This window comes from Callorhinus ursinus, unplaced genomic scaffold, assembly GCF_003265705.2.
Source record: "Callorhinus ursinus isolate GAN/ISIS: 27379988/994484 unplaced genomic scaffold, GSC_fseal_2.0 scaffold13, whole genome shotgun sequence".
Classification (NCBI taxonomy): domain Eukaryota; kingdom Metazoa; phylum Chordata; class Mammalia; order Carnivora; family Otariidae; genus Callorhinus; species Callorhinus ursinus.
The window spans coordinates 42,132,827-42,155,393 of NW_027397075.1; the positions used below are offsets into that span (position 1 = coordinate 42,132,827).

Genomic DNA, 22,567 nt, shown 5'->3' on the forward strand with positions numbered 1-22,567 from the left:
CTTAGCCAAGTAAGCCTTCAGTAAATGTTTATTGAATTAGATAATTAGAGAAAAGTCACTACCAATATCACCGGCTAGGGGAAGTGGATAAAAGCCTGGGGCAGGGTAGGGGGCAGTTTATTCACAAGCATCACTCTTAGGTGCTAATGGCTTGTGTATGAGTTGCCCCACTGCTGCAGTTAATCCCAAAGTACCTGGTCCAGAAATATCTTCTCCCTCTTCCAAAATGCAGAGCCTTTTGGGGTGATCGCCCCAATTGCTATATCCTAGTAGCAGCTGAGTCTTCCAGGTTATTTTCTTCCCCTCAGGAAGGGATGAGATTCCTTCCCAGATTTAGAATTCTGTGCTATGAACCATCATCTCCAAAACTGAAATAAAGCAGTTCAGTCTTAAATTTGCTTTCTTGGAGGATAGGAGTGATCTTCCAGTTTATGATTACTTATTTGCCATCAGCGTTCTCAGCTGAACTCAGAAAGTCAGATATGTTAGAGAAGTCTGAAAGAAATGACCAAGCCATATCTTAATACAGCATTTCTTTGGGGAGAAAATTATGAGGTGACATTTTAGTATGAGTAGTAATAGGAATATTTAACATTTAATATTTAATATTCTTCCAGGTTAGAGAGAATCATTTCTCTGTTCAAAGACTCCAGCTTCATGTAGAGGCATCCTGAAGCTGGGTAGGAATCTTCCTTAGGTGGCTCGGCCCAGTGCTCTCCATCCCTGAGGGATGCCTATCATTTGAAAGCACCCTAAGTGTGTTATCTGGGATTGCATAACAAATTACCCCAAAATGTGGTTCCTTGAAACAGCAAATATTCGTGATTTCATATAGTTTCCTAGGGCCAGGAATCTGGGAGTGACTTAGCTGGATGGTTCTGCCTCAGAGTTTCTTTGGAGGTTGCAGTTAAACTGGCACGACTGCAACCCATGAAGATTTGATTAGAACTGCAGATCACGTTTCACATGACTGTTGGCGGGAGGGTTCAGTTCCTTGCCACCTGAACTTCTTCATAGCGCTGCTCAGGACATGTCTTGCCCCAGAGTGAATGAATCAAGAAAGCAAATCAGAGAGGGAGAGAGAAAGAGAGAGAAAAGAAGTATATGGAAGCCACAGTCTTTTTATAACCTAATCTTTTTTTTTTAAAGATTTTATTTATTTATTTATTTGAGAGAGAGAGAATGAGAGACAGAGAGCACGAGATGGAAGAGGGTCAGAGGGAGAAGCAGACTCCCCGCCGAGCAGGGAGCCCGATGCGGGACTCGATCCCGGGCCTCCAGGATCATGACCTGAGCCGAAGGCAGTCGCTCAACCAACCGAGCCACCCAGGCGCCCTTTATAACCTAATCTTAGAAGTGCTAGCCCATCACTTTTTGCCATACTCTATATGCTAGAAGGGAGTCACTAAATTCAGTCCACACTTAGAGGAAGGAAAAGCTCCACCTCTTGAGGAGATGTGTATCAAAGAATTTGTGGGTAAATTTTAAAATTCACCACAATGGACTCTTGCTCCCACCCTCCCTTGTCAACTTTGGCTCTGAGGCAGTAGTAAAGAGTCAACTTTTATCCTAGGGAGAAAGTCTTTTATTTAAGGTTTCTGGTTTCTTTCCTCTGACTCTTGTTCTTCATTACGCCCTTTTGTTTGTCAAAGAGTGGGATCAAGGATTTCCAGTACTTTGTTGGCACTTCATTGGATGTGAGGGATAATGTTGACTACTTCTCTCCCTTTCTCCATCTCAAAGAGCAGGAGGGTCCTCTGGGAGCCATTCAGGGAACCTGGAGCAGGCAGGAACAAAGAGACAATGGCTACAGGGACCAAAAAAGCCCCAAAGAGTGTGTTTATGCATATCCAGTATATGGCTATCCTGGACATTTCTTTGGCCTTCCCAAACCACTTGCAACAACTGCCTTCACATTAGACCCACCGCAAGCCCGTGCCTGCATGCTTCTCTGTGACACAGCTGCCCATCAGAGATGCAGTTGAGAGTCATTGTAATGACATTTCACCTGGATTAAAGGGTTGGGAGAAGACATATACACACAATGTGATTGATTCCCTCCTTATCCTAGGCTAACCTTTCTCTAATCCCAAAGCCAAAATAAAACAAAACAAAAAACTTCATGAACCAACCCTTCTTCTGATACTTATGGAAGAAAAACAAATCCTCAGCGGAAAGAATATAAACTCAGAAACCCCAAAAGACTTCTTTATTCTTGCCACAGGGTTTCCTGGAGGGAACCTAAAGGGGCCCAATTAATATTTCCGCTCGAATAATCAGGATGTGGGAAGCCAGGGACATCCCCCGGAGGACAAGGTGATCATAAGCCATTTCAGGACACTTCAAAATACCGGTCTGGCCCTGCCCTTTTGTCTACACAACCATTGAAAAGGCAAGTAACACTTCCAGGGCCCACTAAACTGATGTGGATCATGCAGTTTTTAAGGAGAGATGCGGACTAAGAATTCCAGCGGCAGTCACCGAGGTTGGAAAGGATGGAAGACCCTTGTCCCCCTCCTGTGAGTCAACCATCGGGTCTCCCCTTACCAACACCCACTCCGCCGCCACCCGCTCTTGTCTCTGGCCTGTTCTGTGCCTTTTAGCAGATTGGGGAACGCCAACACCTGGCTCAGTGCACCTTGGGAGAGGCTCAGGGGTCCGGTGCCCTCAGGGCCCGTGATCCCGGGGCCGCTGCCCCGCCTTGCGAACCGTCCCAGAAAGTCCGAGAGCACCAGGTGTTTCTGTTCGTTCTGGGTCTCGCCCAGCCTGGCACGGCAGGCGGCAGGCGGCGGGGTTATTTTGCTTTCATAAGCCACATTATGTAAGATCTGGAACAGTGACGCTGAGCCAACTTAGGGGTCACAACAGAAGGGGAGGAGAAGAACAAAGAAATGGAGAGAGAATGAGGAAAGAGCAAGAAGGGAGAAAGAGAGGAGAGAGAGGACAAAGGGGTGGGAGGGTGGAGACAGAGGGGGCCGTTTAATTTTGACCGCCTGTTCATATGTTCTTGGTCTCCAGTGACAGCGTACGCTACCTGCAAAGTTCTCCCGCCTCATCTTAGCTGTGCCAGAGGCCTCCCTGGGTTTGCGATCTGCGGAGGATCTCGCTGAGGGCCAGCTGCCTGCAGGCGTCACCCCGGGGCCCACTGGTGTCTCCGTTGGAGGCCACAGCCCCTGGCACAGCGGAGCACTGATTGTTCTTGTGGGAATACACACAGGGGTGACCTTGTCCCCATTCCTGAGCCTCCATCACCGTGCCGTGCTTGCTGGCGAGTGGGGAAGCTCCGAAGGGAGCTGGAGACCTGACGCATTCCTCCTTTGTTGTATTTCAGAAGGTGATAGCCCACTCCCAGGAACCTGGATAGACAGGAAGAGCAGGCGCCAAAGTTAAGGTAAAGGGTTCTGAATTTACACCCACAAAACATCATTTTGAATTAATTCAGAGCTCTCTACCCTATCTTTGGCACCTGAAGTCTATCCAGTATCTGGGAAAATACCCAATCAATGTTTTCGAACGAGTAGATGAGTTCTTATGGATCTGAGCTGCTCATCTTTCTTCCTCTTCTACCTTTTGAGCATCTGCTTTAAAAAATTATAAACTCTACAAAAATCTGTATCAGGGATGCCTGGGTGGCTCAGTCGGTTAAGGGGCTGCCTTCGGTTCAGGTCATGATCCCCGGGTCCTGGGATCGAGCCCCGCGTCGGGCTCCCTGCTCTGCGGGAAGCCGGCTTCTCCCTCTCCCACTCCCGCTGCTTGTGTTCCCTGTCTCTCTGACAAATAAATAAATAAAAATCTTAAAAAAAAAACAAAAAACAAAAAAACGCTGTACCAGGAAAGACTTTATCTGTAAAGATAAAGATGAAGATAAAGATTTTACCCTGCATCAGTAATTACTGCATGTCAGGTGCTATTGACTCATTTCACTGTACAACAGCCATCTGTAGCGGCCTTACTATTATTACTCCCATTTTACAGAGAAGAAGGCTGAGGTACTGAAAGATGAAGTGACTGGCCAAGGGCCGCACACTAGTAAGAAGCAGAGTCAGGACCTGACCCCAAGCAACCTAATTCCACAGTTTGCCAGGGCTCAGTCTGTTTGCTCATCTTGAACGTGGCAGTGAGAACTGGCCCGTGGCTGTGAGGACAGAGTCAGTTGAAAGTTCTCTGAAACTTGTGCAGTGTGGCATCAAGGTACATTTCTTAGACAAGAGATATAAGAGTCACAGGTCCCTTACTTTTCGTCTTACCTTTTTTTTGTGACATGGCCACAGTTTTGTTTGAGAGCTGGTGTTCTCGGTGCCTGCTCCTTTGTCTTCATGTCTCCCAGGAGAGAGCATTTCTGAAGCCGATAAGGTGTTTGCCTTCCTGACGCTTTCTTCTTCTCCCTTACAAAGTGCAATCTCCCAATGTATATCTTTATTTTAACACTGACTGGGAAGCAACCTGGCACTGGGATGGAGAGAGGAGGGGACAGAGAAAGATCCTGAAGGGAATATGTCATATCCACTTAGCTGTCTTGTGTGGTCTGAAAAGACTGAAGTGTAACAATGACCACTCAGTTGTGTTCTTCATAGAATTTTATTTTTATTTTTTTAAAAGATTTTTATTTATTTATTTGACAGAGACAGCAAGAGAGGGAACACAAGCAGGAGGAGTGGGAGAGGGAGAAGCAGGCTTCCCACTGAGCAGGGAGCCCGATGCAGGACTCGATCCCAAGACCCTGGGATCGTGACCTGAGCCGAAGGCAGACGCTTAACCGACTGAGCCACCCAGGTGCCCCTGTTGTGTTCTTCAGCAACTGCAACCAGGGGCTGAAATGACCCCATGCATGAAGAAGGAAAACCAGCAGCATGCATTTTCCACTATGATTCTCACAGTTAACTTGGTTCCTCACATCTAGGTATTAGGAAGTGGTCCTACTAGCAGGCAACCTCTTGCATTCTTAGGCTATCCCTAAAAGGCAGGTGGAAAGGAAGTTCAGTGAAGAAAGGAACATGGAAAGTAAGTGTGATGTCCCCGAGGTCCCTCAGAGGATGCTTTCTAGATGTGGAAGTGGCAAATTACTTTACAGTGGGTGTAGTCTTTGACCATATAAACGTTGCTCTTCCAAAAAGGCAAAGGACTTACTTGCATGCTATTTGTTTTTAATCGGCAGGGAGACGTTAGTCTAAGCTATAACTAACTTTTCACTTCTGTGCCACCTTTTCCTCAAATTTTGCAACCATATACAAGATGGTCTTCTAAAATTCCAAACTAACCAAAGAGTTCTGTGCTCCTAGCACTACTGTCTTCTCACAACTGCGGTAATGGGGACAAATTGTAAACTTACAGAGTCAGGGACCTCACCCTAAAGCTAACTACATAGTAATCTCCAGAGGAGGGAGAGGAGTATATATTTGTAAGAACCATCCCAAATCGACCTCAGGAAATACCTATTGGCTTTAGAGGGCTGAGCAAAGCCATGACTTGGGTCTCCAGGGACCTGAGTTCACTCTCTACCTGGCATCAGTTTACTTGAATTCAGCAAGATTAATTGTCCATTCTCGTAAAGTCAAGCTTATAATACCTCAAGCTGCACAAGGGGGTTTGTCGCTACAAAGCCTAGTCTGCTCCCACAGGCATTGATGATTCTGGACCCTACTTTGAACTGATTATCCTACACTAATTCCATCAAGCCCACATCTCTATTTTTCTCAAACCAGCTGGAATTTCAAACCTTAGCCTTTATCACAAAGTCGCTCATGTCCACACTCTCCACACATCCCCTAGTGTGGACCCATTCATTCCCCCCTTTCTCCACGTCTGACCCTTCCACTGGGCTCTCTGGTACTAGTCCTAACTCATTCTCTGCATCGGCCCTCCAGCTCATTGCCTTGACCAAAACCTTCAGGACAATGCTTTCCTTCTGGGCCAATTGGATGTATGAATCCAGAACTCTGGGTTTGCAGATACCTCTGTGTGTTCTTGGCCCCTCCTTATCTCCCACGTCTCACATCCTTTCCTTTTCTGTCTCCCTCACTGGCTCCTCCCTGCCTTGACTGGCTTCAACCTCTGCATTTTAGAGAGTTTCTAGGGCTCTGTCCTAGACTTTTGAAATGTACATCTCCCCCCAGGTAACCCTCAGCCTCTGTGCCCCAATTTTTCTCTCCTCTGGGCTCTAGACTTCTGTATCCAACTCCATACTTGATAACTCAGTTGGCTGGCTACTAGGAACCTAAAACTTATAAATGACCAGTATGAAGCTCTTTATTTCAAAGCACCCTTTCCAAGACTCTTCCTCCCCGTCTCTCTGGCACCATCCATTCTTGCCCCAAACCTAGTCATTAATTTTTGTTCTTCCTTTTCATTCATGACATGCTCTCTTCCAGTCTTATCCCTCAGCAAATCTGTACTTTTTATTTACAAATATATTTCAAATCCTTCCACTATTATTCACCTCCCTCCACCATCACATTCCCAGCCCGAATCATTACATCTCTTACTTGTCCTTCAACTTTAGCCTCGCAAATGGCCTCTCTCCTTCAACTCTGAGCTCCAAGTAATTTATTTCCCAACAGCAACCAGAGTAATCTTTCAAAAACCTAAATCAGATGATGTCCTATCTCTTCTAAAACTTTTCAATAGTTTCCCATTGCTGTTGCAATGAAATGTGAGCTCCATTCTGCTGTCTGTTAGGCTCTGCATTGATCCGCACTCTTTCTGCTCTTCTGATTTCATTTCAGGCCAGAGTGCCCTTCCTCCCTGTGTTCAGTCCTACTGTCCCACTCTCTGGTCTGTGAACACACCAAGATGGTGATCGTTGAGTGTGTTATTTCCTCAGTCAGAAAAGCATCTTCCCCATTTCCAAGCAGAGCTGTCTGATCCTCCGGGTCTCAGCTCACTGCCACCTTTCCAGAGAAGGCTTCACTGACTGCACTCTCTAAAGCCTCACTCTGTCCTCTGTTTATTCCATCATGTCAGTCTTAGGGTTTCTTTCATCATAAGTGTCATAGTCGGCATAACATTACCCATCTATTGTACCAATCTACCAAGCTAATCTATTTGTGCATTCACTATCTGTATTCCTTGCAATAATAAGTGTTATTCAATTATACTTCAATATGATGTACTAGAAAGATTTGGGGATGTGGAATTTGATGGAAGATTAATTGTTGGTCCCATTATTTAACTATTTGGTGATATTGTGATTTACTCTCTCTCTCTGTGCCTTATTTTTCTCATCAGTAGAATGGGATTAACAGAGCATTAAAAGGTTATTGTTAGGATTAACGACACAACATCCATAGAGTGCTAAGCAGAGTTTTTCCTGCTACTACATATTGGTCATGGTATTTCTAAAGATGCTCACTTTCCTATAATTGCATCCCAAGTAAAATCTTTTAAGAATTATTTAAGATGTTTTCATAGAAATGTCCCATTTTTATGAGATGAATCAAGGAAATGCTGTGGGCACCTTCATCACACAAACCAGTAGAATCAACATGAGTAGAATGGCCATCATCCTCAGAGACTGGGGAAGGAAGGCAAAGCTTCCTGGGTCCACATGGTGAAACACTGCCCCCAGATAAGCCCAGGAGATCCAGCAGAGACAAGGTAATGTTTTCAAGTAACTCTATGTCTGCTCTGGGCTATGAGGCTCAGAAATAAAGCTGGTCATTGGAGCCTAGGTTGTTTAGTGATTTGTTCACAAGTTTGGATTGCTTTCTTTACTCCTAGGAGCTAAGCTAGGTAGAGACAGTATCCCTTCTATTTCATCTAAATTCTGACTTTCTCCCACCTCTTTTAGACCATGTCTATGTGGAAGTCAACTTTTGCATAAAAGTAAAAATAAACACTAGACTTAAAACCGGAAGTCTTGGGTCTGGGCACTGGTTCTGTCAGATACAGCATAGAAAGAGATTCTGGACCTTTCTGGCAGGTTGGGGGAATCACTGGCAGTCTTGTAGACTTTGCTAGTGGAAGTATGAATTAGGACATCCTTTTGAGAGGGCAGTTTGGCAGTTTAAATCATTATTTCTAATGCACATATCCTTTGGACACCCAGCATTCTCTTTCTAGGAATGTACATGCTTCCATATGTGCCTAAAGACATGTACAGGAAGGATCATTGCCCCATTGTTTATATTAGCAAACTATTGGAACCAATTGGTTAGAAAAATATGGCCCACCCATATATATTATGCAGTTGTTAACAAGAATGAAGGAGGTCTATTTGTACGGATAGGGAAATAGGAGCTATATTGTTAAGTGAAAAAGCAAGGTGCAAAATAGCATACTGTATTCTACCATTTGTGTGTGTGTGTGCATGTAACAGACACACTCACAGACACACAAATTTATACGTTTATATTTATAAACTATTCCTGGAAAAACTTACAAGTACTAATGGTAGTGACTTAACTTGAGACAGGGGTAGGAAAGAATTGCTTTTGGTTGTTTTTCCCCACAGTTTGGGGTTTTAAAAAAATCATGCATTTGTGATCTTTCGAGAAAAATAGTCTGTACTTTTTAGCGTCATGGCACTGAGTCTACAACACTTAGTGAAGGAGAGGTGTCTAATCCTATTATCTTTGGTCAAGTCACTTAATCTTGCTGAGATTTTTCATCACCTATAACATGATTGTAATGATGTACAGCCCTCAGGATTAAGTCAGGCCACCATGTGGACGTGCCAAAGCACACTAGTAGGGAACACAGCAAATGTCTAACGATTGCTTGTCAGGCCCGCCCTCTGTCCACCCGCACCATAGGTAGAGCCATGGGCACATCATCTCCCATGGATTGGGTTTCCTTTCTTAGGCCAGGAAAGTTGCTGTGGATGCCATAGCTATTTAAATCAACTGACCTTTCCTGCTAAGGCTCCAGGACATCTCTATCTTAGGCTGGGGATGACTAAGGTTGCTGATGACGGAGGTTGCTGGGGATGTGTTAGGAGGTGGGGCAGGGGTGGGGCCGTGCCTTCCTCGGACCCATATGACCTACTGGCTCTCATGCTCTGTAAATTTCTCTTGATAGAGACACCTGCCAGCCAGACTGGTAATCTCTGAAAAGATAGAAATAGTAGAGCTCATGGCTCCAATTCCCATCCTCTCCTTGGCCTGAAGTCTTTCTCCCTGTTGCCAGAGTTTTAATTTCCTTTCTCCATTGTTGCCTTGTGGCTGCCTCAAGCCCTCTCCTGAGGGTATGGAGCTTTGTCAAAGCAGCAGGGTTGGACCTGCAGACTTTCTGGAGAACAAATGCCTCGATCTAGAGAAACAGACAGGGACATTTCATTTTCTTCTTAAGAGACACTGTCAGGATTCCATTGTCCTGCTGGGTCCCTTCAAGCCAAGTGACCCCACCAAGGGAAGTCATGTGATTTAACCACCCCCCACCTCAATTTCCATCAGATCTACTTGCTCCCATGCCCATCTTACAGCCTAAAAAAGCAGTGTGCTTGCTAACTCCACAGAGTAAACCCATTCCTCTCACACCACCACCACCTACTAGAAAACTCTTGGAGTTAAGCTGACCATGCTCAAGGTTGAAAACCTGACATGGTTTCCACAAAGCTTTGCACAAATACCATTATGGTATGAGAAACAACTTATAGAGGTTCATTTGATCCTTTTAGCTTTTACTTATAAAAAGCTTTTACAAACTGTCAGTTTTATGTATCAACTCGGCTGAGCCATGGTGCCCAGATAGCTGGTCAACCTTATTCTGGATGTTTCTGTGAAGGTATTTTTGGATGAAGTTAACATTTAAATTGGTGGACTTTGAGTAAAGTTTACCCTCATCCAATCAGATGATGGCCTTTAATGGAACAAAGACTGGCTTTCTCTGAGCAAGAAGTAATTCTGCTTTGACTCAAATTGCGACTCTGCCTGAATCTCCAACCTGCAGGCCTACGCCATCAGGTTTTAGACTCGCTAAGCCTGCATAATAGTGTGAGCCATTTCCTTAAAATAAATCTACCCCTTCTTCTCCATTTTCCTCCTTCCCTCTCTCTCCCTGTCTCTGTCTCTCTTTCCTCTCTCTCTCCATTTGTATTTACAATTTTCTCCTATGAGCAAATAAAACCCAATTAGATAGTTTTTATCAACATCTTACCAAAGTCAACACAAAGAAAGGCATGCTTTGATAAACCTGGAAAAAAATATGTTAGATGTGAAAATTAAATGGTGGAACAAAAGTTGATTTTCCTAGATTCTCTAAGTGTTGAATCGTGAAAATATATTACTTTATAATAAAAACATTTAACATTCATTTCTTAATAGGGAAGCTTATGTTATGACAAAACAGAATTTTGAATTCAAAGTAAAACAAAACTAAAGAAAAAAAAACAGCCCTGTATTTGCTCTACAAATCTAGCTTTAAATCAAATAGCCCAAGGCTCTCTTTCTACCAGATTCTACCCCTAAGATCCTCCATCTGAGAGTCTTGCCATTGCTCCCGTGTTCCTGATTTGGCAGTCTGCAAAGGCTACTTGCCAAGCTCGAGCTAGGCAAGCACTTGGTTGCAGCTAGTTTCCATCTGATTCTCACTGCTATGGGAGAGGTAGGTTATTCTTACATAAGAGATCAAGAAGCTGAGATTCCAGGAAGTAATGTGATTTGCTTAAGGCCACACAGCTAGTTAAGAGGCAGAGGCAGGGGGCGCCTGGGTGGCCCAGTCGTTAAGCGTCTGCCTTCGGCTCGGGTCATGATCCCAGGGTCCTGGGATCGAGCCCCGCATCGGGCTCCCTGCTCAGCGGGAAGCCTGCTTCTCCCTCTCCCGCTCCCCCTGCTTGTGTTCCCTCTCTTGCTGTGTCTCTCTCTGTCAAATAAAATCTTAAAAAAAAAAAAAAAGAGGCAGAGGCAGAATTTGAACCCTAGTTTCCTAACTCCATCCCCAGTGCTCTGGCCTCTGTATCACGGCTGTATTTCCCTGGATCCTAGGAGATATGGGAAAAGGCAACAACATGAGTCTGGTTCATTCTAGATCAGCTTTTGTACTGATGGGGATGGGATGTTAAAAAATGCATATGATCAGAACTTTTCATACCACCTCCTGGGGCTCATCTTCCCCACCTCACCAAGTCTCCATGCTCTACGCGACAAGAGCTCCAAAGGAAGGCCAGTTCACCCCTCACACCCAGGAGGGGCTGTAGGCCCTGATCCTCTTTGGCTTGTGCCTCAGCCCCTTTCTGGCCTCCATGGTGGCCAGGTAGGTCCTTTTTATTCTCCCTTTACCATCGTTTTCACACTGGAGAAAACCATCTTCCCACCCTGCCTCCTTTAGAGGCTGGGAGCAAGGTGAGGACTTCCGTGGACATTGAAAGGAAGGGGTGGGGTGAGGGAATGGGAGGGAAGTGGAGGGGTGGGGCACTGTGGAGGTAGCTTGGGAGAGTGGAGTAAAGGTTGCTGAGGGACGCAAGGGAGAAGTGGTCAAGGGCACAGAGTCTCTGGAGCAAGATTATGTGTGTTCAAATCCCAGTTCTTCTCTTGACTGTCTCTCTGTGACCTCAGCCGAATTACTTTGCCTGTCAGAAAATCTATGTCTAGGGCTGATGCAAAACTTACAGGAATTAATGGATGTACAAGTACAAAGTTCTTGCTATATGTGCTGTGTATTTGCTTTCATGATCCCCAAACCAGCTGCGTGCCTTGCGTGACTCACTTCCTTTTTCTGACCTTCATTTCTTCTCATTTGTAAATTAAGGGGGTTTTGGATTAGGTGATCCAGATTCCTTTCTAACTTTCAAGTTCTAGGCTTCTGACCTCTTTTTAGTCATTGGAAAATACTCTCAAGTTTCTATCCAGTGCTGGCTCTATGTAGAGTCCTTTGAATGACCATTTAAATAAAATGTCATTTCAATAAAAGTCACTTAAAGGATCACACTACCCTCCTTTACTCAGCATCTACTGTGATAACTTTGTGTCTTTGGACATGACAAATGTTTTGAGTTTTAAGATTTTCTAGTTGAAGTTCAAATTCTCTGGGAGATCCAAAAAGCCAAAAAGATTGAAGGACCCTAACGGCCAAAAGGGAGAACAGGCACCCTGGGAGGTGAGTGGCAGAGGGTCATGGCTACAGCCTGCCCCAATCTAACATCCCCGCTCGCTTTGCCCCCGCAGTCCAACCAGCTACTTCCTTTGCCTACACAGGCCTCCCTTCCTCCCTTGCACCGTGTTGTTAAGCCACTGCCCTTTTGTTCCTTCACTGACAGACGTTAGGAAAGGATGGTCAATCCCAGCTGCCTACACTCCCTGGCCATCTGCCTCATGTCCCCATCCTCCCTGGGCTCTCTAAGGAGCTCCACCCACTTGACTCTTTCTCAAAATGCTCCTCCCACTTTAGAGTCAGTGACTGACAGTCCTGTCTCTTCTTCAGCTCTTTTTCTGTCCCCCTTGGACTTTCAGACAGCCTCTAACTCTGCTGGAGCTGAGCCTCGGACAAGCCCGGCCCTTGGGGGTGGTCAGGCGCAGGGCACTGCCTTGGGGAATAGAATCCTCAGACAGTCAGCCCTCACTACTCTGTTTCCAGGGTGTGTGCCTCTCTTCTTTTCCCCAAGCTCCTTCCCCTCTCCCCTCCCCTCCCAAGAGGTTCCCCCCCCTCCAACCCTTGCCTGGTTTTGAAACAAATGTTCCGGGAGCTGCCCAGGCAGGTTCAAAACAAGCAGCTGCCAGAGCCCTGCCCTTCCCCCCTGCACAACTTGCTGGTGCTATAAGTAGACTGGGATCTATAGCTCTCAACACTAGAGTCAAGTTGCAGGTGCTCTCCTCTAGTGGACTGTCCTTCTGCCCTATGTGCTTTTTGCTGAGGGGGATTTGAGGCCCTGTGGAGCCCCTGGCTCCATTCCACATTTCCCTGTGTCTTTGGGGACGGACGCTCTGTCTGATGGCCGGCTGTTCCTGGCACGTGCCCTGGGCCCGGTGGTCCCCAGGGAACTTGGAGCGACCAGCCAATCTCTTACATTTCCAAAGCCAGGTGAAGCTGAGACCTTTCAGGCATCTTGTTCTTTCCCCCAGATGAGCCTCTCTAGACCCCCATGTGTGCTTTAGACTGCATTCATCAGCATGGAACCTGACTGCAAGCTTAACCTAAAAGAGGTTTATGTTTCTCACACAACAAGAAGTCAGAGGTAGGTGCCTGGGCTCTGCAACAGCTCCAGGATGTAAATAATGTAGCAAACTCCTTTTAGACGGTTTTTGCCTCTCCAGGATTATTTCTGCATTCTAAGCAAGAAAAAGGAGCAAAGGTGAAGGGCAAAAGGCCAACGTGGCCCTTATGAGCGACACTGGCTGCTTTAACAGGCTCTCCTGCAAACAGGCTCGGCTTGCATCTCACTGGCCAGCACCTGGCTGCCCCTATGTGCAGAGGGGCCTGGGAGAGTTTTAAATGAATTCTGACACCTAGCACCAAGTCAGGGTTCTCTTAGTGAAAAAGAAAGGGGAAATGAATATTGTGTATGTGGCTAGCCCTGTCTGCCATAACGGGTACGCCCCCCCCAAGGGCCCCTGTTCAAGTTCACAAACATTTCCCGCTGTCCTGCCATAGATCGCATGCAGGTTAAGAGTCTGGATTCTGGAGTCAGAAGCATATGTGTTCAAATCCCTGTTGTGTATTCATTGGTATTATGGGCTTGATCAAGTCACTCAGCGCCTCAGTTATCATACGTGCAAAGTAGGGGTAATAATTGTTCCTACTTTTAGGGCTGTGGTCAGGATGAAATGATTTAATAGATAGCCCATGGCACATAATAAGAACTCAACAAATGTTAGCTATTGTTATTTGATTGCTGCACAGATCATATTGAATTATATTTTAATGCATCATTTAAAAGATTGTGAGCCTGCTGAGCAAGGATGCTGCCTTTTCCTCTTCTCTGCTTTTAAGTATGAAAACAGCTATTTTCACTAAACAACTGATCCATAAATTCACTTGCTTTGTCAAAGTTAAAAATACTACAGAGAAAGCTAAAGGCACCTTTGACAGCCCCATCGCTTCACCATCCCTCTCCATAATCCCTAGAAGTGAACACTGATCACTTTGTTTTTCCTTCAGACCTTTCCTTATACATTTCCTATATGCATGTGTACCCACGGAAAATATGGAGGGTTTTTTTTTAATATTTCATTTGTACCTTATGATATGGGTCAACCTTCAACTTCCTTTTTCTTTTGTTTTCAACTCAACCATGTATCTTGGCAATCTATTCTTTTATTATCTGTAGCTTTCCCAAATTGTCTTTTATTTTCCTTTGCCAAATTGCTTTGTGGTATTTCCTAATATGGATATATAATACTATATAGTTTATTTAGCCAATCCCTATTAATTGACACATAGGTCATATCCAACTCAGGCTGTTGAAAACAGTGATGCAAAGATTATCCTATGCATATGCCTTTTTTGCACATGTGGACACCATAAAATGAAATTTCTGGGCTTTAGGATGTGGGCATTTTAAACCTTTAAGATACTGCCAGGTAACTCTCGCTCCCTTACAGAGATAGTTGTATCTAAGAATGTGGTTTTTTTCATCTTCAACTCCGGTCTACCTTTGGGTCTAGCACAGCCTAAGCTCAATAAACTTTTGTTGAATTGCATGCTCCACCAAGATTTTGTGTGGCGATTACACAGAGAAGGTGATATATTTGGAGCCCTCCTTAGACACATGACCTTAGATAATTCTTTCTGTTGAGTCTAATATTCTCTCCTCTCTCTCTCTCTCTCTCTCTCTAATGTTACACTTTGGTTCTTTTCTACTTCTAAGAACCAGGGAGAACAAGACTAATTCCCATTTCACATGATGTGCCTGGCCTATATCAAACTATAATTCTTGCTTCCTCACTCCACTGTTCCCATTTCAAATTTTTCAGGGTTTTTGTGAAGATAAATGAGATAATATTTGTGAAAGTAGCAGGAGTTCTTTTCAAGGCTGGAATGTAAGTGTGGCAACGATATGTCCTACATTTCTTAGGACAGATTGATTTTTATCTGATGAACTTGCATTTCCCATTCTTTAAGCTTTTGAATATGGAATACATTCACATGGCTGAAAAATTCAGAAGTCCAAAAAGGCACACATTGAAAAGTCTTGCTCCCACCCTGATTCCCCATCTTTCCAGTTACTGACTCCGCTATCCATGCCCCCAGGTAACCACTTTCATTAATTTCTTAGGTATTATTCTATAATTTCTTAACTACTTACATATGTAAAAATAAGAACGTTTCCCCACTGCGTGCCCTCTCATACTGTCCCTCCCTTCTTTCCGTTCATGTTGTATCTTCGAGATATTTCCATCTAAGAACATAGAGTGCTTTGCAATGATTACTTTTGACTCTTTCTATCACAGAAATTTAAAACTTGGTGTATAAAAAAAAAGAAATTTAAGATTTTATTTATTTATTTGATTTTAGAAAGAGAGAGAGAGAAAGCCGGGGGTGCGGGGCGGGGAGGGAAGCAGAGAGAGAGAGAGAATCTCAAGGATACTCCATGCTGAGTGGAGAGCCCGGCTTGGGGAGGGATCTCACGACCCTGAGATCATGGCCTGAGCCGAAACCAAGAGTCCGATGTTTAACCGATTGAGCCACCCAGGTGACCCAAACTCAGTGTATAGAAAATTTAACCTCTCATATAACCTCCACTCAGCTTCAGTAATTGGTAATTTGCCTATTTTTAAATCGATTCTTCTACTTTAAAAATTTTTGTTGTAGGATTTTAACACAAATCCCTTACAGCATGTCATATTGCCATTTTTGTTTTTCTTTATTATTTTTACTGGATACACAGATACTCTGATATAAATATATGTACCATAACGCATTTTAGCAGCCCTCCATTTATGGATATTGAGGTCGTTTCCATAGTATAGTTCTTTTTAATAAAAGGGAACTGCTATAAATGTATGGATACAGGCTACTTAAGAATTTCATATAAACAAATTCACTAATCAGAAAAAGAAATCCTTGGGGCACCTGGGTGGCTCAGTCGATAAGCGTCTGCCTTCGGCTCAGGTCATGGTCCCAGGGTCCCGGGATCGAGCCCCACATCGGGCTCCCTGCTCGGCGGAGAGCTTGCTTCTCCCTCTCCCACTCCCCCTGCTTGTGTTCCCTCTCTCGCTGTGCCTCTCTGTCAAAAAAATAAATAAAATCTTAAAAAAAAAAGAAAAAGAAATGCTTGATCAATCAGTTTGGAGTTCATAAAATATAATCACTGAAGGACCCGAGCTGCAGCTGTGGAGGCTCCGATGTGGGAAACTAGGAACAGCCCTTTTCCTATTGCTTCTCTCAAAATGCTGTAAGAGCTTTGGTTTTAAGTACCTGCCTATATTAATATTCTCCTCACATTATCATGATTAAGAAAGCTATGAATTTCCTGAATCCCATCTTTTGTTTTTTTTTGCAAGGCCTTTCTCGGCTTACCCAGATTTGGTCCAGAGTTTCTCAATCTCAGCACCATTGACATTGGCCTGGAAAATTTTTTGCTTTGCGGGGCTGTCCTGTGCATTGCAGGATGCTAAGCAGCACACCTGGTCCCTATCTCTTAGATGTCAGTAGCACTCTGCTCCCCCAGTTCCATTGTGACAATCAAAAACATCTCCAGACATTGCCAAATGTCTCCTGGGGAACAGTCTCCCCACCTTGACAACTATGGCTTTGGACTTAGGGCAAAAGGAGGAAAAATGGGTAAGAAGGCGAGTAGCAGACATAGAAACACCTCATGGTCTACTAGTTAATATCTAAAGAAGAAGAGCAATTGGACTGAATTATGACTCAGTTTCATTTTCTATTCCAGGGCCAATTGCTTATCTGTTTATTTAACCAAGAAGTTCTAACTTACTAATTTAAACAAGGTTTGGGAATAGAAGTAGAAGCAGAAGGCTAATGAATGAATTTGTCAATCCCTGTTTCCAGGCTGTGACCTTGATTGATAATATTTCTCAGCAGTGACATATCTCAAGTACTCTTTATCTTTTTACCTCTGATAAGTCATATTTTGTGCATTTATTTTGTGATTCAATGCCTTGTTTTCCATTAAATGTCTCATAGTTAACTCGATGAAGTTGAAACTTTTTTTTTTTTTTATATGTGACATGTATTTGTGTCCAAGTCTTGGTTAATTTCTGCATCAAAAGCTCTGTTTCAATCTCAGGTCTCTGTGGCTCTCAGAATGTGTATTCAGTTTTAGACTTGGCCGCTGACTTCATATGAGAAAGTGGAAGAGGAGAATGAGGGAGTCTCCTTCATCCTCCTTTTTGAGAAACAACTTGTCTTCTTTGCAAGGGGAGAATGGAACTGAATTTTCCCAGTTTACATTCTAAACACTGAATGTTTAGGATGTAAACATGCTGTCAGATGCCTAGAAATCCTGCCTAGGTATGAAGGATCAGGTCCCTTGCCTCCTCTTCTGTGAGGTTCTTGCACCTGCTAAGCAAAATGGTCTGTCTCATCCTCTCTGCTCTGACAGTGTTTTAAAACTGCCTGAGATCATGGCAAAGTGGGGACACATGTTCCCCTTTAACCTGGACCCTCCGTTTGGTTATGAGCACCTGAAGAGCATGAACTCATTTATAGAAATCCCTGTAATCCTCAATATCCATTATCTTATTTGGCACAACTAGTTGTCAAATAAACCTCAGTTTGGTTTGAATTGGTTAAATAATTGAACCCTTTCTTCTCAAAAGTTCTGACTGCTTGACAAATATTTATTGGTTACTCCTTTTGGAGTTTATGCCTTTGGAATATTCCCTCCATGCCCTGGGGTAAGCACTGCTGTGTTGCATTCAGTGTCATCATCATCCTCATCGTCAGCATCATCATCATCATCACTGTTAATAAATGCCTCTTAGGGACGCCTGGGTGGCTCAGTCAGTTAAGCGTCTGCCTTCAGCTCAGGTCCTGATCCTGGGCTCCTGGGATCGAGCCCCACGTCAGGTTCCCTGCTCAGCAGGGCACCTGCTTCTTCCTCTCCCTCTGCCGCTCCCCCTGCTTATGCTTTCTCTCTCTCTATCAAATCTTAAAAAAATTATAAAACAAATGCCTCTTACATGCCGGACATTTTGCACATAATCTCATCTGAAATTTTGTAATTGCATTGCAAAGTAGGCATTCTCATACCCATTTTTCTGATGAATTAGAAAACTAAAGCTCAGAGAGGTTGACAAACTTACCCAAGATCACCCACCTCATAAGTGGGTAAGCTAGAATACAATTTGGATCTTTGACTGCTAAATGCCTGCTCATTCCACTGCGTCATTTCACTATGGGATAGAAGGGAGTGTCTGGCGAAGGCCCAGTGTGGAGTAAAAGCTTTGGTCAAAGACATTCTTATTTTCCTTCCTTATAGGACATTCAGAACCTTGGTGATCCCTCAGACTTCTCCTCCACAGGTGTGTCCTTTATCTGTTACGGTTGGAAAGACATGGGTCACCTGCACAGAGGCTTAGTTTATTTTCAGTAATGTGGGGATCCACAGGAAGGGTCATCTGGGGTACTGAGAACCCTCCAGCATGCTGATCTCATTTCCTCCTGTCCTGTAGGTCATAGCTCCAGCATTGTGCAAGGAGAAGTATGAGCAGCATGGAAGGCAACATCTGAGGCAAAGCCGGCAAGAGAAGTTGAGGTGCGGCAGACCCTGAGAACATCAAAGCCCTATTGAGGCCTTTCTATGCCCACTGCTCGGTGACCTCTTGAGCAAATTTTTTTTTTTTCATTTTCCCACTCCTTTGCTCCTTTGGATAGGAGGACTATGTCACTTATTATCCAAACAAAGATTATTTTGAAAAAAGAGCACTGTTAATAATACACAGGGATATCAGAACTCTCCTGGGGACACCAGGATGCATGGTCTCCCTATCTGGAAGTCCTATTTCCATAACATTTCAGAAACCCAGAGGTGAGTGTCCTTGTCACCTTTAAACACAGAGAACACATCTGTCCAGGCTGGCTAGAAAACCCCATAAGGCAGTCAAAACAGATGGGGCCTTTTCCGAGTTGCATGACCTCCACTCCACCACACTGAACTCAGTGTTCTCATGTATATAATGGGCATGATGGTGTTTATCTTAAGGGGGTTACATGGAATAAATAAGATGTCATATGTACTATGTCGGGTGTCCAGTAGTGTCTTTCTCAGAGGGGTTGGGGCCCCTGGTGGCTGGTGGGGGCAGGGGGACCACTAAACATTCGGTCCAAGTTCAAGGGGAACTTTGGAAAACTTGAGAGATGATCTGAATTTCAGGCTCCTGTGCTTTGAGGGTTCTTGGCTCACTCTTAGTTGATGGAAGTGGAGCCCACTCATTTTTACTGGTTAAGAACTCTGCATCCACTAACTGGGAATGAGGAGGGAACAGAAGAAGAGAAGAAAGAGCGTCAAGAACTGCTCCTGCTGCCCCGGAGACAAGGCGGGGAAGGCTCAGGGGAGGCGTGGACACAGTCCCACCTGGGTCAGTGTGGAGAGACTATGGAAGCTAATCTTGGTTGCTGTGTTGGCAGTTTCCAGCAGAATAAAAAAAGAACTAAAGGAAAGAGTTGAGATCCTAAACATGGGCTGGAAAAGTCCTCAGTTTTGACCTCTTACCTGTTTTCTTGGGCCTGGCAATAGGCTTGCAATCTCCTGATTGGGCAATGATCCTTCAGGCATCCAAGGTCAGGGAGCATTTTCCAAGACCAATTAGAGTTTCAGAGAGACAGTCTGCGCAGAGCTTCCCTGTTAAAATGGCCTCCACCTTAGGCTTCCTTGTTCTTCGGGAAGGAGAGGAGTGTGGGGACCCCGCTAGCCTGAGACCTACCAGCTTTGCTTAGAAAGTAAGACCGGTAAGCCCGATGCTTGCGTGGGTCAGTCCTGACTTTGTTAGTTATGCTGGAACAGCTAGAAGAGGGGCCATGTGACGTCTGTTCCCTGAGACTAAGTGGAGAACACCAAGTAAATAACAGTCAGGAATTCCAGGGAAAGGGGCAAGGACACAGGTGACTCGGGTTATAGGCTTTCAGAACAGCCCGGCATGCAGCTGGGCCCGGCCTGGTGCCCAGGGGCGGGCAGATTGTCACGCATTCTCCTCATCTTCCCTACTTTTGAGCCCCTCTGCAAAGGGCTGGTGTTGTCTCTCTTTTTCTGCCCTCCAGGCTTCTCTGCTCTTCCAGTGGGATGAGGAGCAAATGTGCTGAAATGCTAGAAGGCACATGGCTGGGGTGCTATTTCTGGCTTGAGCTGAACCCAGAAGTCCTAGAAAGAATGTTTCTGACACCTCTTGCCTTCTGATAATTCATGAGGCTCAAGGACAAGTTCTGCCTGGCTGTGCTCGGTACTCATTCAATTGGCTTGCAGACCGTGGCATCCAGAGGGACCAGGGCAGGAGGGCGATGGAGGTGGTGACCTGGCCCCTACGTTGCTCCCCAGCAGCAACTCTGGCTCAGAGCAAGCCAGACCCCTGGCTGCTCCATTTATTTATTCATCCATGCATTTATTAAGCAGCTACATCTGCTGCCAAACATTGTTCTGAGCACTCGATTAGACATAAAAGAGCAAAACAGACTTGCCATTCCTGCTTTCATGGATTTTATATTCTAGCAAAGGGAAGATAGATAATACATAGTAACATAATAAAATAATGAAATGTTTAATGTTAGGAAATGTGAAACACCCTGGAAGGAAGAAAGAGTGGAGCGGAGGAAAGGGGATGGGGAGTGCCTGTGAGGAGGCTGCAGTCGCAGTCAGACTAGATGTCATGGAGAAAGAGATTTCAAAGTCTTGAAGGAAGTGGTTAAGTTAGTTCCTATCTGAGGAAGAGTGATCGAGGTAGAGGAAACCACTAGAGCAAAGGCAGAAGACGGGAAGATGCGTGGCATGTTCAAGGAACAGCAAGGACGCTAGTGGAGCTGGAGCAGAGAGCTCAGACAGGAGAAGAGCATGAGAAAGGGTCTGGGAAGTGAGTACGGGAGAGGCCTTGATCCTGCAGGGCTTCATAAGCCATCATAAAGACTTTGGCTTTTACTTTGAGTGAAATGAGAAGTCATTTCTGGATTTTTTAAAAAAAGATTTTATTTATTTATTTGAGAGGGAGAGAGAATGCACATGAATGGAGGGAGGAGCTTAGGGGGAAGGAGAGGGAAAGAATCCCAAGCCGACTCCATGATGTGGGGCTCCATCTCACAACCCATGAGATCATGACCCATGAGATCATGACCTGAGCCAAAATGAAGAGTCTGAAGCTTAACAAATTAAGCCACCCAGGAGCCCCTTTCTGGACTTTTGGGAAGTGGTGTGATCTGACAGGTTTCAGAAGGAGCACTCTGGAAAGATGCCGGCTGCAGGGGTAGCATAGTATTTGGACATTTCTGAATCCCCACATCACACTGACCGAGAGACTGGAATGAAAACTAAAAACCCTTGGGCAATATTTCCCTCAAAATTAGGTGACAAGGTACTCTCACAAACCCCCATATAGAAGTCGGCAGAAACCAGTCATCCAAAGCCATAAGACCTGCATGGTATGGGCATCTCTGCAGAGGAGAGGGATGGGACCTGAAGACAGGAGAGCCACAAAATAGTCAACAGTTATTCACTGGAAGGCGCAGGAGGCCAGTCTGAGAAGAGCATTCCACTGGTGGAGGAATATGGGGCCCTGAAGCATTCCAGCCCCCTGAGCTTTTGAAACGGCCCACTCCAGGCTCCCTTCCTGAGCAGGTCCTACTTGAGGAGAAGCTGCTGGGGGTGGATTCAAAATAGAACAAAGGAGAACAAAAGAGACGTGGGAGGAGGAGCTCCAGAGCAAAGCGGTGGAGGAGAACAGAACCAGGAGATCAGAGAGAGCAGGCTGCCACAATTCCTTTTGTTTCATTTTGTTCGTTTTCCAGTACTACACGGAAACAATGGAGGAGGAAGCTCTGTGACATGAGAGAAGCTACCTTACATCAAGTCTCCTTCTAGCAGTGCTAGAAAATTTAGTCCATGTAACAGTGAGCAACAAAAAGTGTCAAATTTAAATCCATGCAAAATCATGGATGAAATCGTGCCAAAATGTATGTTCAAAAATATATATATATATCAAAAATAGAATATGTTTTCTCAAAATGAAACAGAACACTAAGAAAATGTCTTATATCAGAATTAGGCATGTTCAGAAATGAGGTAACAAAACTCAAGAAAGGATTGGAAATAAAAGGAAGAATAACCAAAGCATTATCAAATTAGAAGGCCCACAGAAGCAAATGAACATACAAAGTAACACCTTAACAGAAATAGAAAGTAAAAAGACACCTTTTTCTTTTCTTTTTTTCATTTTATTTTATTTTTTTTTCATCATGATAAATGCACTCTTTAATCCCCATCCCCTATTTCATCCCCCCATCCACCTCCCCTCTGGTAACCACCAGTTTGTTCTCTGTAGTTAAGAGTTGGTGGTTTATTCCAGAAGCAAATGGAATGCTGTGTTTAAGGTACTCAAGGAAAGAAAATATGAACTAAAGATTTTTTCTTTTTTTTTTTTTGAACTAAAGATTTTAAGTCCAGCAAAACTTACCTTAGAGTAGGAAGGACCCTGACACATGTATCAACATTGTAAGACTCAAGGAATATTGTTCCCATGAGTCCTTCTCAAGG

At 44.5% G+C, this 22,567-nt stretch overlaps 2 long non-coding RNA genes across 2 annotated transcripts; one reads left to right on the forward strand and one right to left on the reverse strand.

Annotated features, from left to right (window-relative positions):
• Nucleotides 1-1,645: 1,645 nt before the first annotated feature.
• LOC141374020 (uncharacterized) lies at nt 1,646-19,852 on the reverse strand. Its single transcript, XR_012380565.1, has 3 exons — nt 19,547-19,852; nt 4,248-4,449; nt 1,646-1,777 (listed from the first exon to the last, which is right to left on the reverse strand). It is a non-coding gene; the product is annotated as an uncharacterized lncRNA (long non-coding RNA).
• On the forward strand, nt 17,083-19,073 carry LOC112828752 (uncharacterized). Its single transcript, XR_003209581.2, has 2 exons — nt 17,083-18,356; nt 18,507-19,073. It is a non-coding gene; the product is annotated as an uncharacterized lncRNA (long non-coding RNA).
• Nucleotides 19,853-22,567: the final 2,715 nt, after the last annotated feature.